Here is a 14,222-nt window from a genome sequence, read left to right on the forward strand (position 1 = left end):
AATTATTCTCAAAGTCTCTAGCTCCTTACTGTTGTAACCACAGACATCAAAGACTAACTTGTTCTTCTCCTTTCTGCCTCCTTAAAATCACTAAAAATAAGAAACTGTCAATAAGACATTGGATTACAATGGCATTTTTATTTTTAGGGGAAAAAATCGAATTTCAGCTTTATAATGGATTAAAGGTATAACTGATCTCTACATTATTTACTGTGGTCTTTTTCAATTGCTCAGTGATACACATCAGCAAGAAAAGTATTTTTAGTGTAAAGGTAGTAACAGAATCTTCTCTCAGGACATGGTTTTCCATCTACTTTTCCTGTGAAATACTTGCTTATAGTTTATGCTGTGTTTTTGATTTTAGAGTCTTAGTCCTTACCTTGTAAAGGATCTGTCTCTTCCATTTTTCAGAGAAATGTCTATGCAAGAATTTCTTTGTGCTATTTTTGTGCTGTGATATAATTACCATGATTGCAACTGTTGGGAAGCATCACACAGAGCAGTTAAAACCCTATAGAGGCACTTGTACTTTGGTCAAAGCTTTTATCCTTGAGCAAAGATGGTTAAAGCATTGGAACAGGCTCCTCAGGGAAGTGATTGGGTCACCATGCCTGGAAGTGTTCAAAAATGAGTAGACATGGCTCTTTGCTGTAAGGTTTAGGGGGCATGGTGGTATTCAGTCAAAGGGTGGACCTGATGATCTCAGAGGTCTTTTCCAACTGTAATGATTCTTTGATTTTATCTGTAGTCATTTACAGGTTAGACATAATCCCTATAGATACATATAAAATGCCCAGGAGCTACAGGTGAAATATGTCATCAGCTCTGCATGATTTACATATGGCTGTTGCTGCTTCAAATGAGGTGTAATTTGGTTTTGTAGAGGCAGGTTCAGGTGGTATAAGGAGCATGGTGAAGGCTACAAAGCTTTAACCTTGAAGCTCACTCATCACCTCTACTCACAGGATTTGTACATCCTATTTTGCAGGAGGATCAGCAGTTGCCTTGGATGCATTTTTAAGCAAACAACCCCTATGAAGGGATCAGCAAAGTGCTGAGCTAACAAATTCTTTAAAAACTATTATTAAAACTGTTTAAGTAAGAATAAAAGCCCTGAGAGAAATGTACCTGGCAGGAGTAGTGACAGTGGGGACTGACCAGGGGGCTATACGTCCTCAGCAGATGCTTTAACCACCCATTAGCATCACCAAGAGTCACTGAAACATTGAGCAGGACGATTGCAACCCTAGTGTTGGCACACAGAAATTCTGCTCTGTGATTCAGATTTTATCTGTGGTACGTTCTGCTTTTCCAGGTGAAGACTGAACTGCTACCAGTTTAGTGGCAGAAGTTAGTACTGAATAGACAGACTGCTTCAGTCCGTGTTTGTTCATGCACGCACTCAAACTGTGTGGTGGCAATTCAATGTGTTACAGACCTCCCATTGCTTTTCATCCCCATTTAACTGGCACACAGTGCAGTATAATGTGCAGCTCATTCTATCACATCAAAGGCCCCATCCTATTTATGTAAACACCAGTGACAATTATAAACACCAGTGACAATTATGCCTTTTGACAAAGCGCTCATCCCAACAAACCCCATGCTCTACGTTACTATGTTTCTGTAGTAGCACAAAGGGGAACCTTCTCAAGTTCTGTGGGATCTTGCACGACTGTAAAGTGAGGTGGTGACAGCGACAGGGCTAACTGGAGGCCGACCTGAACTTCTGCTGCCTTTGCTTAAAGCTTGTTTGGCTGTGAGAGTTGGTTTGCATTAGAATCGGAGGGAATTTAAAATACCTCTGCTTAGGACACTCAATTAGAAAAAGGTGACTTAGGCACATTTACTGTGGAACAACTTCATAAATTACCAAGATCCTAGGTAGAGTGGCAGAAGAAACATTTTTTCCCTACTCTGATGGGGGAGGTGACACTATTAATAAATTCATTAAAGATCAAAGCACTCAGATGATAAGGAATATGTTATCTAGGAGTTAATTGAGGACATAAGAGATTTAACTACCCTTCTGTTTCTAGGATCAAATTAAATGAATGTATTTAATAAAAGTTTAAAATTCCACTTGCTGTATAGCCAATATATGAACTCTCTTATGCTACTTGGGTATTCATAACTCCATTGAAACGGACACATGTACTGCCTATTTATAGAAACTGTTTTATTCCTTCTTTGTGCCACTCTCTCCACAGGACTCTTGTTTCAGATTTTAGTTTTCCAGCAGTATCTGCTTTTAGTCTACTTCCCTGTGCTGGGTGAGTCAAGTTTTCTCCTTTTCTGGCCAGCCCTAAAAGCACTGCCCTACTAGTGTGATTTGGCAGAAATGCCACTCTAGTTCCATGAAGGATTAAAATATCTAACAGTGAAATGACTGCAAGGAAATCTGCTTGTCTGTTCAGGGTCCTAGAATATCACCAAGACGATAGAACTGCTGGGTGTACTTCCTTCTGGAACTCACTGGGCAAAGAAAGAACAGTCATTTAGTATTGCACATCCGTTGCCACAAGGTCTGAGTGCAGTCTTGATCTCTGCCAACTCTGCAGGGTTTTTTTTTAACCTGGGAATCTATGGCTTTGTGAATGATGTTGCTCTAAAGCATTCCCTTTTTTTGTTACCATTAACCCTCCTTCCCTCTACAAGAAGTTTTAAGCTGTTTTAAGAAGTTTAAGCTCCCATTGACTCTAGATGGTATTTTGGATGATCACTTGAAAACTGATGTCAGCATCTAGAACTGATCACTCTCCAATTAGCAATTCACAAGGCATTTTTATTGTAGTGAAGCCTTGCTGAGGGCCCTATAGAACAACCAGGTCATCTGTTTCTGCTCTTCTGGAAGATTGTCAAGTGATGCTCTGTGGGTTTTGCTACAGGGCAGCACTCTTGGCTGGTTCATTTTCCTTTGGCCAGTCTTGTTTGAGCTGTCAAGTATGGCCTTTAAATAATCTTTGAATCTGACAGAGCTGATTCGCTACTTGTGAAGCAATATCATAATCACCTATGTTAGCTTTTTCACAGCAATGGGAAGGTGTTCCAGGCTTGTTTTCGTGTACCATGTTGTATTGTGACACATTTTAATTAAGTCTGTAGTAGTACAAATACTAGAATATCTGTTACAGACAGTATCTGTAGAGACTGATTGCCAACATGTTCTTTTAAGGGATAGTTAATCTCAAAGTCTTTTTGCACATATACCTGGTAGAGCAGAGCAATATACTGGATTTTGAAAAGGCAGTTGAGTATCTCTGCAGCAACATCTTTCTGCTTCTGGGACAGCTCTTCAGTGTGGCTTGCCACAAATATTTTCCTTTCAGTCTCTTATCTTTTCCAGCTAAGCTACTTAAGCCTTTTGGAGCAGTTGCAGGTATGTAAGACATGGCATCTGAGAACTTTAGATAACTGATTCTCAGCTGGTGCACTCAAAGGATAATTTGGGAAAGATTACTGACACAGTTGAGGAGTCGGAAAAAAACCCCAGATTTTACAAAGTTTGGGGGTTCATTTTTAGTGCAAAAATTAATTATCAATATTGAAAAGATATTATTTTCAGTTATTCCAATATTTGTTAGGAAAGCTCTCAGATTTTTGATTAGTATTATTGCCAACTTTTCATAATGAATCCTGCCCACTACAAAAGTTCCTGGACAGTTTCTTTCCGGCCCCAGGATTGGATATATGCCTGTCTGTTTTGAAGTTCCTGGCTGTCAGACTGCTGGCTGAGTGGTAATTACATGACAGTAAAATTACTGGAAGATACAATGGAGCAAAAAGACCTGAAAACAAAAGACACAGAGCTTTGTATTTCAAGCCAAGGTGTGATAAGGCAAAGCTGACATGATTTTAATGGGTGACCCAGTCCAACCACCTATTTGGACTCCCCACAGAAGTGACACAATCCCTATAGTTACAATATCACATCCATGTACATGACATTCACAGGAGGTTTTCCTGACAGCTGCAGGTGTAGTTACCCTACACCTTTTAGTGAGCACTAAATCCAGTTTAAATGAAGTGTCACTAAATTAGTCTCAATACTCTCATATTGTGATGAAGAATCACAAGACATACTGTGGATTTTAAATTCATTTCTGCTGATATCCCCCTTTTGTAGGGTGTTTTTGTTAATTCTAGTTCTAATTAACAGTTTGAAAACTCTTGCCTTGTATTAGTGCAAAATTAAGGTAATGAGGTAAGGGGTATTAGTGCAAAAAGAAGGTACTGAGAACTTGTCTTCCACTTGTCTAAAATGGAAGAGCCATTATTTTATCAGTTCATAATGGATCCAACAAAATGTGTCAGTTTGTTTTAGCTGAGGGTTTGGTTTGATGAATCTGCCTTCTTTTAGAGTGCTGGAAATCAGGATTAACACAAATTTAATTAGTGTATAGGTTCTATAAAGGAAAGAAGGCAGCCTGACATCTTGTTTAAAACTGTGAGGTCTTGATTTTTAATTCCTGATTTCTTGAATGCAGATGACCAAACCCATTCATCTGATTTTTAACAAATGAGGAGGTAGTCAGAAAGAGTGAAAGCAAAGTCTTTATCTCCTTATAATAACATCACCCTAATAAATTTTTCTACTTTGAACAGAAGGAGGGCTCAGGTGTTATCTCTTGTCAACGCAGCACTGTTCTGCCTATTTGTGCAAAACACAGTAAAGGCATTCTAAGATTCTGTGCCTGTGAGATCGGGGAACATTCAGCCCAATGCTTATACAAAGGATACGTGAAAAAGTACCCCAGGCTTTTTTGTGCCTTCAAATACTCTAAGCATACATCACCCTACTTAACAGATGCTGTTTATTTATAAATGGGAGAAAAAAGATTCTGAAAGGGTATGTGCAAAGTCAACATCAGCCACCAGAACTCTGAAACAGATACAGAGGTTACATCTGTGTTTGTCATATCAGTTACACAGCTGGGAATCAGGATTTAACCTGGAAGCTTGAATCTGAATTCCAGATGAGATTTAGTTAACATTTCTGCATCACTGGGAAGGCTCATCATAGTTATTGCTTCAGTGGTCCTGTGGCTACTGAACTGAAATATATCAAATGACATCAATCCTGGTGCCTTGTTCTGAACTGGGACAAAGAGACAGAGGAATTAAGGTATGCAGGTGCTGCCCAGGTTGGGGAGGGCACCACTTCTGCTTTACAGATTAACAGTCAAATCTTCTTCCCAGAGTTTCACTAAGACAAGTCTGGCCATCCTTGTGCCATTTACCTGACTGGTCACAGGGGAACAAAGGAGCTTTCAACAAAAGCCTAGCAGGCAGACAGGAGGAGAGAATGCTAGCCCTGCCCCCGCCAAATTTATCCCAATCCTGCGCTGCCTGAAGAGGGGGCAGCATTCACTATCACTCCTTAACTAAAATCCTGATCCCTGCTGAAGTTTTCCCACAATCTTCAGTAAAAAAAAAAAAAAAAAGAAAAAAAGTTAATGCCCTCTTTTTTATCGAAGTAATGTTATTTACAAATCTGAAATTTGTCTTTGAAAAGTTTTAAAACCCTACTAGTCATCATTATGGTAACAAAGTGGGGTGATCAGTCTTCAGAAAGAGAAAGGAGTGGCTAGAAAGATCTGAAATATCTGAGGAGAAAGAGTTAACTTCTTACAGAAAAAAAATAAACCCCAACCTGGGGGGTCTGGGTCCCAAATTAAGACACTTTAGGAAAGTACAAGTATCAGTCATTACTTAGAGTTATTTTGGATCCATTCCCTCTTGTGAAATTGGAGTTGGACATTGGGTTTCAGCTGGGATAGAGCAGCGAGCAGCTGCATGGTACTTACTTTCCAGCTGGGGTTAAACCACGACATATTTTGTCAGGTCTTTCTGTATAGTGCTGAGCTCCCATAATAGGAAGAATTAAAGATACATTTTCTGGAGAAAGTGAGCTTCCTGCTGTGAGTTGCAATGTCACTAAAGTTGTCAGTGAACACCGATGAAACTTTCCCTAGTGCCTTCTAGGTAGCCCCTGTGTCATGGGTCTCTCAATTGGGACTGTGAAGACAGTATCTTCCACACACAGCATGGCCCCAATACCATTCCCTCTCTCGTGACAGAGTGGGACATGTGCAAAATTCCAAATCCAAAATCCCACAGTAGACCCAAGAAGGCCTCTTTAGTTTCAGGATCTCCACTGAAAACAAGAAGTCTGGTTTGTGTCACAGTAGATGCACCTGCTTTAAATCTCTGGCCATTTCCACCCCGACTCCATACTGTTCTCCCTCAAACGTGCTTAGCCATGTTGTTTCTGGTAGGAGTTCAAGTGAGAGACTTCAGCAGTCCTAAACTTTCACCATCAACAAATTCTGGGCTGCAAAGAAGAAGTTTCTGCAGTCCTCAACACTGGATGGTATTGTTGAGTTTTGGCCTGCCAGCTAATTACTTAAACCATTTTCTTTGAGGGCTTTCTGCCAAAACCCCAAAGAGAGAAAAAATGGGAATAAAATAGCTGTAATAATAAATCTGATATGATCTGGTTGAGATAATGCAATTTGTGTTAGTGCTAAATAGCAGGGGATTTAAATAATTTAGTATTCATTTTGGTACTTTTTGGTTCATTAGACAGCCAGATTCCCAGGGTGTATGTACTTGCCATTCCTGCTAGGAACGCTGTTGTTTACAGAGACATTAAACTCTCTTATCAGTGTCATCTTCTATATAGAGAAATCCTGACAACCAAGGACAAGAGTTAATCTTAGATCTTCTTCCTACCAGAAACCTCCTCCCTTTTTTTAAAATTAAAGTCCCTTCTTAAGACACCCAGCACTTCACAGACAAGCATCTTGGTGAATTTCTGTATCATTCTTTTACAGGTTTCAAATAATATCAGAACAGTTTTGCCCTCTGATGAGATGAAAACATTTATATTTCTATGTACCAGTTCACATCTTGTCAGGTGGTACTATTGGAGAGTTCATTGTCATTAATTTGGGACTCAGCAACTGCAAACAACCATATTTTTAATTTTCATCAGAACTAGTACACAAACTAGTGTTCATTAATAAAATGTTAGTATCCTAAGCAGAAGCCACAAGATTTACTGAGGTAGAGAAAAGTAGCAGTGATGTGGTAGCTCCTGTCTTTGTGAGGAGCTAAAGCTTTTTCACTGCAGTTTCAAGTATTCTGTCATCAGTGGCTCCAGAGCAAGGGAATAATTTTAGTTTTCTACTTCAGAGGGCAAGGTGAAGATCACAGGCAGCTACACAGTGTTTGTATGGTGCTCAGAAGCAGAGGGTCGTATACAAAAATATTTCTTTAGTCAGGTGAGTTTACAGCCATTAGATTTATTTTTTCACAGTTGTCATCTGGCTTTGGTGGTGTCAGACCTCACGAAACTAAGTACACCTGGATATTCTGGACAAAATAAACAGAACATGACAATTTATTTAATCCCCTGCTTCTTAGAAACGTTAATTTTTACAAGGTAATTTTATAAACTGTATATCTCTAGGTTTTTTGGCATTATTTTTTATTGTCTAAGTTGTTTATTAACAATAATTCTATATTGACATAAACAATTCTAATAAGAGAATTGATATATTCAGTTTTGTAGACTAAAATTTGAGAAGAGTGATTAACAACCTGAAGAAAGGGGGAAGGGAAGTTCTACATTAAGAAGATTGGCAGTGCTTCAACTAGAAGACTATGCTGTGACTGAGGCTATAGCCAAAAATAGAATTGGATTAACAGAAGAAAGGCAAGTAGATAAAACTAAGGTCAAAGCAGAAATAGATGCTTTAGAATTACCTCATGCGCCAAAAGATATGAAGAGATATTTAAGGAGTTTTCCTATTATATGCACCTATAATGGAAAAATCAACTTACAGTAAGAAGCACTATGAAAAATGACTCAAATAATAAGTTAATTAAGAAGAACTAAGCTTTAAAATGGGCAGAAAAAAATTACAATAACGTTTTCTGATTGTTTGTACAGGCTTTAACATGCATGGTATTACACATTAAACTTAGGAAAAAAAGAAAAGCTGTAAAAGACAGCTGTAGTAATACCAACACTTACAAAAAGAAACAGTAAAAATACCATTAGACACTCTCATTGAGGTGGGTTACAGAGTGACAAGTCAAACTCAATAGGTTGTGCTTTAACTCCTCCCCAGAAAAAAGGCTTAGCTAGGTAACAAGTTCTACCTGATGACAATTATTACAGCTCTGTTTACACTAATGAGCCCCAGATGCATAATTAGTGGGGGAGAGAAGCTAATGCACACAGATAGGAAGACTTTAAAAGGGGGGAAAGTAGAAGAAGGTCATGTCTGTAGAGATTTTTGGTAAGATAAGCTATAGTGTTTAGGAAGCTTGTCCTTTTTTTGTAACTTTGAATTCCAGTCAGATAAGTTGGTTTCAAAGCAGGGAAGGTTGTGCTTGTTTAAAAAATTCATTTTTGATGTGTTCAACTCTAATGCTCTGAGGTAGATACTGACTATCTTTTCTTCAATTTTCTACATGGAAATGATGAAGATCTGTTTTCTTGATAGGAAGGTTTACTCAGAGCTAAGGTAACGATCTACTAGTAAGCAAGACCTATGTTTGCTTTTATTGTAATGACTTTGTTCCTTTATTTCTGATTAGATATTGCTTGATAAAAGCATAGTCAAACCCTAAACCCTGAGAGGAAACACTTACAAATTCATAATTCTTTCCTGTAATTCTGTGTTCCTGTGTGACAGGAGCACTACAGTGATGGCGCTCAACAACTGCATTGTAGGAGTTATGTTAAAGATGAAAGGTATACTTGCTTAATGCAAGAGATTCTTCCAAATTCCTTGGCATGCAGGGCTCATTACTGACAAGGAGCTGTTGTTTTGATGAGGAGCCCAGTATTAAGACAGTAACTGAATGGGAGGGATTTCTCTCCACTGAGTACTTCTGCTGTTCACAGCAAAGTAGAACAGCTGTGTGGAAGCAGTGTTTCAGTAATATTTCTAATGACCTCTAAACATGGAATAGCAAATTAATGCTTATTAGTTTGGGGCTTCTGCTCATATGTGAACAAATAATTTCTGTAATAGTCTGTAGGATGAAGAGAAATAAGGCTTACAGTCTTCCAGAAAAACTACTAAATGGAATTTATCTCCAGTAGTTATTTCAGAGAACTAAGTATTTGCTTTCATCTTTTTTGAAAAAAAGGGAGTGGGTATGAAACGTATATTAGGGGTGAGAATGACTATTTGTCTTTCAAAAGCTGTTTCCTCTTTCACAAAAAGACTTAATCAACGGGCATAAAATCCAGGAATGGCTATAGGTTAGGACTGTCTGAAATTCTGTCCTGAAGAGTGTAGCATCTCTTGGGTTCGTCATCTGAAGTCTAGCTGATAAGCCTTTCCTAGGAATGGAACACCAGTGCTTGCTGTGCCTCAGTGGCTGCACTGTCACTGGAAATTGAGTCAGCCAGGTGGTGGTATTCAGCTTTCAGCAGTGGTTGGTTGGTTTAGGCTTTTTTTTTTTCCCCTTCTCCTCCCTAGGGCTACTGTTTAATGAAAAACTCCTCCAGTACCAGCACATGAGTCATAGACATAATTTCCTCTAAATTTGCAGCAGCCTATGCAATACTAGATAATTAAATATTGAAAAGGTCTGTGATTCTTGTCTTTGCTCATTCTAGAAGCAATTGCAATAAAACTCTATCTATTGTAGACAGGTATTGGAATGTCTCAAAAGTGACAGATGGATACAGTACAAATGTACTTAAAATCTCAGAAATGATGCAATAGGTCAAGCTGAATCCTGATCCAATGGAAAGCAAACACTTAATGTTTTGGCAATGACAAGCTTTGTGTGGACCCTAGCAGGAGACCTGTAAGGTTGCAGGCTCAGCAGGTCAGGTCAGCATAACTCTGCCTAAATCAAATTCACTGTCACCAGTCTGCAGCAGTTCGGGGTCTGAGCTATAGGATTACCAGAAAAATTTGTCAAAGCATCATAATATCTCTTCTAGAGATCAAGCCACTGAGGCTATTATCTCTCTTTGGGGGTGGTGGGTGAGAGGAGAGAATATTTTTAAAACTGATCCAGTACAGATGCTGCAGACAACATAGCTGTTCCAGGAAGAACTACCCGCATAAGAAGGCTGGGATTTTTAAAATAAAAATACTTTCTTGGGGAAAACATCTTCAGCTATGCTTATAGTATAGGACTTTGGCATAATAGTAGCAGGTGGCTGCAGCATTAAAATAACTGGTAATTATATTTTTCATATAATGTGCTTCAAAGGAAAAAGGAAGAAACCACGTGAGGTTTTAGTTCGATCAACTTTATTCTCATCCTTGGTCTGGTGTTTTGGCTAAGGCTGCAGAGCAGAGATAAGACTGGCTGATACTGCAAACCTGTAAGCCTCTCTTATCTGTCAGTAGTGCTCTCTTCCTGACAGGGACAGGCAGAGGCGTGTGATGGCAGTTTTTTTTCCTTGTCCTTGGTTAAACATAGAACTGCTGTTGAATTTTCTGTTTTGTAGGTCTGTTTATACATCCATTACTCTGAAAATAAACTTGTCCTACATGGAAGATGTTCATTAAGTTCACAAGTCTGTTCTGAGCTTAGTGCACATATATCTTTGTTAAGCTGCCCTAAACATAATTAGCTGTGTTCTGGCTTTGGTAGCTCTTGGTGATACAGATCAGTTGTAATCAATATAAGAGGTTCTGCACTAGATCCTTCATTTGGTGGTAGAGGCTGGGAGTGCAGTAACTACCCTCCCTGGTCCAAATATAAAAAACCTGAAATGTGGGTGCCCATTCTTCCATCCCCTTTGCTGCAGCTCTTGGACAGGTGGGAATTTCTGTCTGGTATTCCAAGTCCCCTGGAAATTGCCAGGGAGCAGTCCTCTGGGAGGGCTGCTAATTCTCACACCAGCATATTTGCTCCTGTTTGAAGGTGCCTTAAACAGAAGAAAAATGTCTTTTAGAGCCAGAAAATGGCTGAGCAATGTGCAGCCTCTCTGCATGCCCTGTGCTGTGAGGGTGATAGAGGACAGCGGAGTCTCTCTGCCATGTATCTGTTATTCCAAGAGCTCTGGAAATAGTTGCTCTCAGGTTTATGTTGACTTTCTGCTAGTAACAGGCAACTTCATGATGTCCACACTGTATTGAGGATGGCATTTCTTGTTGCTCTCATGGAAGCTGTGTCATGAGTTTGTGTGGGTTATGCTCATATTTCTGGGGTTCAGTGCAGTCTTCTACATGGTTATGAAGTGTTCCCTTCATCATGTGGGACTGCTGAACAGTCCTTGTTCTGAAGGAGGAGGGCTAAAATTTTCTTTTTGTTTAACAAGACAGTATTAATTTTGTTCCTGTATTATGTCAGACTTCAATGTAGCTAGCAGATATTAAATTAGACAAATTACTAAAAGATAAATAAGGACACAATAGACTAATTTTATTAGTTACTACACTATGCAGTTACATGCTGTTTTCTGCAGGGCATTTAGATGCTGCATGAGACATCTGAAAGTATTTTACAATTAGAGAGAATTAATTGGTTGCCAATTTCCTCTCTCGAATGCTTCCATTAACAGTCCCACTAACATTTGTAGTGAACCTTTAATGAATACAATAAGCCACATAACCCATATGAGCCTGCATGGCTTGGTACATGATAGGTTCCGTAACACTACCTTGCAGTCATATTTTCTAAGTACTTCATCAACAACTTGATATGATTATTTTTAAAAAGCTGCCTCAGTGGAGAGAATGGACTATAACTGAGTTTACCAATGTTATCTTTTTCATATCTGCTTTGTTCTGTGTTAAACACATTTGGAGAATGGCAAAAATAGCAGTATAGTAAGGATGTAGTTGATTAATAATGTGCTATTCTTAGTTTAACACTCAATCCTTAGAACTTTTAGTATAATGCTGGGGTACCCTCTTAGGAAGGCTAATTTTGGTGGCTTGAGCAAGCCCTTAGCAATGCAGATGGGATCTGCTCCATGCCAATTCAAAGGAGTGTCTAAGGTGAGTGCTTGGATGTGTATGCCTGTGCTGAGCAGCAGGACCTTCATCTAAGGGAGTCAGGATGAGGTAACATTAGGCCTTGCTTCTGCAGTAGCCTAGTCACTTCTTCCTCCAAGTCATCCTTCCCTGGTGTCTTCTGCACCACGTGTCTTGTTGCTATAAGCAAGAGAGCAAGTGTTTGAAGAAATGCTGGAAGTGAACTTTATGCTCGACTGTATCCATCAGTTGGTCCTTGATGATAAAAATTGCTTCTAGATCAGTTCCTCCCATGCAATAAAAGGGATATATGGGTTTGAGACCCAGAGGTTTAAGGGAATTTATTTAAACCCTAATTCCCTGCTTTGTAATTGAATGTCTTCTTGCAAAGGCAGTTTCAGCTGTCTTGTATGGCATATAGGTGTGCTCAGGGTATGCCCATATGGTCATGTATTTAAATGTTTTCCTGAAAACTGGTGTTCTGCTAAGATCCTCTAGAGTATGGACTTCTGGGTTTGGAGATGTTATGTTGCTGTTTTGGACAAACTTGGGTTTAAAAGATGAGATTTTTAGGGGATTTATTAAGGGTGAATTGGGAGTTGTCCTCGAGGGTGCTGAGGGAGCCCCACTGTTTCAAAGCTGGCTGCACTTTGCAGGGCCACTCTCTCACAATGCCTTACCTCTGATCAGCATTCAGGGTGTCTAAGCAGCACTAGTGAGGAAATGGTGCTCCCTGAGACATGGCTGGCTTGCTGCTGGCTGAGCCCTTCCCGGTGAGAGAAGCTGTTGGTGGTGAGATGAAGACATGGTGTTGGATTTCTTGGGCTTTTGCAGTAGGATCTGTCACAAACTCTAGAGGGCCAGCATTGATTGGGTTGGTAGTAGAGCTGCAGTCTGCCATGTTTTGTTCTTAAGTGTTAAAATATTCCCTGATACTTTTATCAACCCATACCCGATCAAGGCAAAATATTCATCCTTGTGCCTGCATAAAAGAGAAGATTGCTTTGAAGAAACAGGACTTTCCTAATGTATGTTTTCCTTCTGCTGAGCTCTTCCATGATACGTGTGCACGTGTGGAGACACGAGAAAAAACCTGACTTCGTGAATAAATTGTTTTCCCAGTGCTTTTACATTTTAATAAAGCAGTGGGATTGTCTTTGTGGTCTGATTGCTATTGGTTGAAGAAAGTTTAGCAGCCCTTCTCATCACTCACCTTACTCCATTAAGGGTAGGAGCAGCTCTGTCCGTACATAGCTGTTGTGAGGTGCTGCCTTGCAAGAAAATGTCTAAGCTCCCTCTGACAAATTCAGTTCATTATCTGCAGCCTAGTTCATGAACCATGTCTGAACAGTGAATACTGCAATATTAGCATTGCTAGTGGTGCATTTTGCGTGCTGCCTTTCCTCTTCCTCCCCTGCTGCCTCTGGGTCAGCACTGAGGGTACCTGCTGATGTCCTGGGTGTTTGGAGCAGAGCTGCTGTGTAAATAATTCATAGGGCTTAAAGGTTTAAGGCAAGTCTAGTTAGAGTGGGTAATCTGAAGTTGAATAATGGCAGAAGATGCCCACTACAGGTTTTTCATCTGATGCAAATTGGGATTTGGGTAGAGCTGTTCTACATCTCCTTGTGGTAGCTGAAGCCAGTTTTCCCCAAGTTATGATCAGACTGCTATCTGCAGTTGCTAGAACAGAGCTATCTCTACCCTGTAGCCTGCTTGCCTGCTGTGGGTTCCTTTGAGGTCTTTGGTGGTGATGGTGGCTTTTTTTTTTTAAATAAAATATTTTTATATGTGATGATGATTGCCCCTAAGGGAGTTTCTGTGGATCCAGTAATCATTAGAACATTTTTATGAGAGGAGTGTTGGGGCTGCATTAAACCTTGAGAACCTGTATGGGAAAGACTGTGCTTGGTCTCTTGAAGTCACAAGCACAGAGATTCAGTGTGTTACCTCTGAATCTTTAATGTCTGTTGGCCAGCCACCAGCTGTTAGGCTGTAGGGCTTTGTTAGGCAAGAATTGGTAAGTGAGGCAGTTTGCTTTTGGATTAGTGCATGTGTGGCCTTTCATTTTAAAAGGCATTTTTGTACCATACTGCCACAGGGTATGAAGAATGCGTTTCTTTGCTTCATTTTGTCACTCCAAGAAGATATTGTTAAATGTTTTTATTGTTCCCATTACAGATATTTAGCATTCTTGCCCCTAGAAAGAAAAAAAAAGGTAAATGAACTCTATAGCGTTTTTAATGCTGGCTTAATGTA

General features: G+C 39.6%; 1 protein-coding gene and 1 long non-coding RNA gene across 2 annotated transcripts in view; one reads left to right on the plus strand and one right to left on the minus strand.

Moving 5' to 3' along the window:
• ATP8A2 (ATPase phospholipid transporting 8A2) overlaps window positions 1–14,222 on the plus strand; it is a 308,865-nt gene that overhangs the window by 3,110 nt on the left and 291,533 nt on the right. The window lies entirely within an intron of this gene.
• On the minus strand, window positions 6,517–8,153 carry LOC135456320 (uncharacterized). Its single transcript, XR_010442518.1, has 3 exons — window positions 8,042–8,153; window positions 7,771–7,825; window positions 6,517–7,377 (listed from the first exon to the last, which is right to left on the minus strand). It is a non-coding gene; the product is annotated as an uncharacterized LOC135456320 (long non-coding RNA).

The sequence above is a fragment of the Zonotrichia leucophrys genome, chromosome 1, assembly GCF_028769735.1.
Source record: "Zonotrichia leucophrys gambelii isolate GWCS_2022_RI chromosome 1, RI_Zleu_2.0, whole genome shotgun sequence".
In the NCBI taxonomy this organism is placed as follows: Eukaryota; Metazoa; Chordata; class Aves; order Passeriformes; family Passerellidae; genus Zonotrichia; species Zonotrichia leucophrys.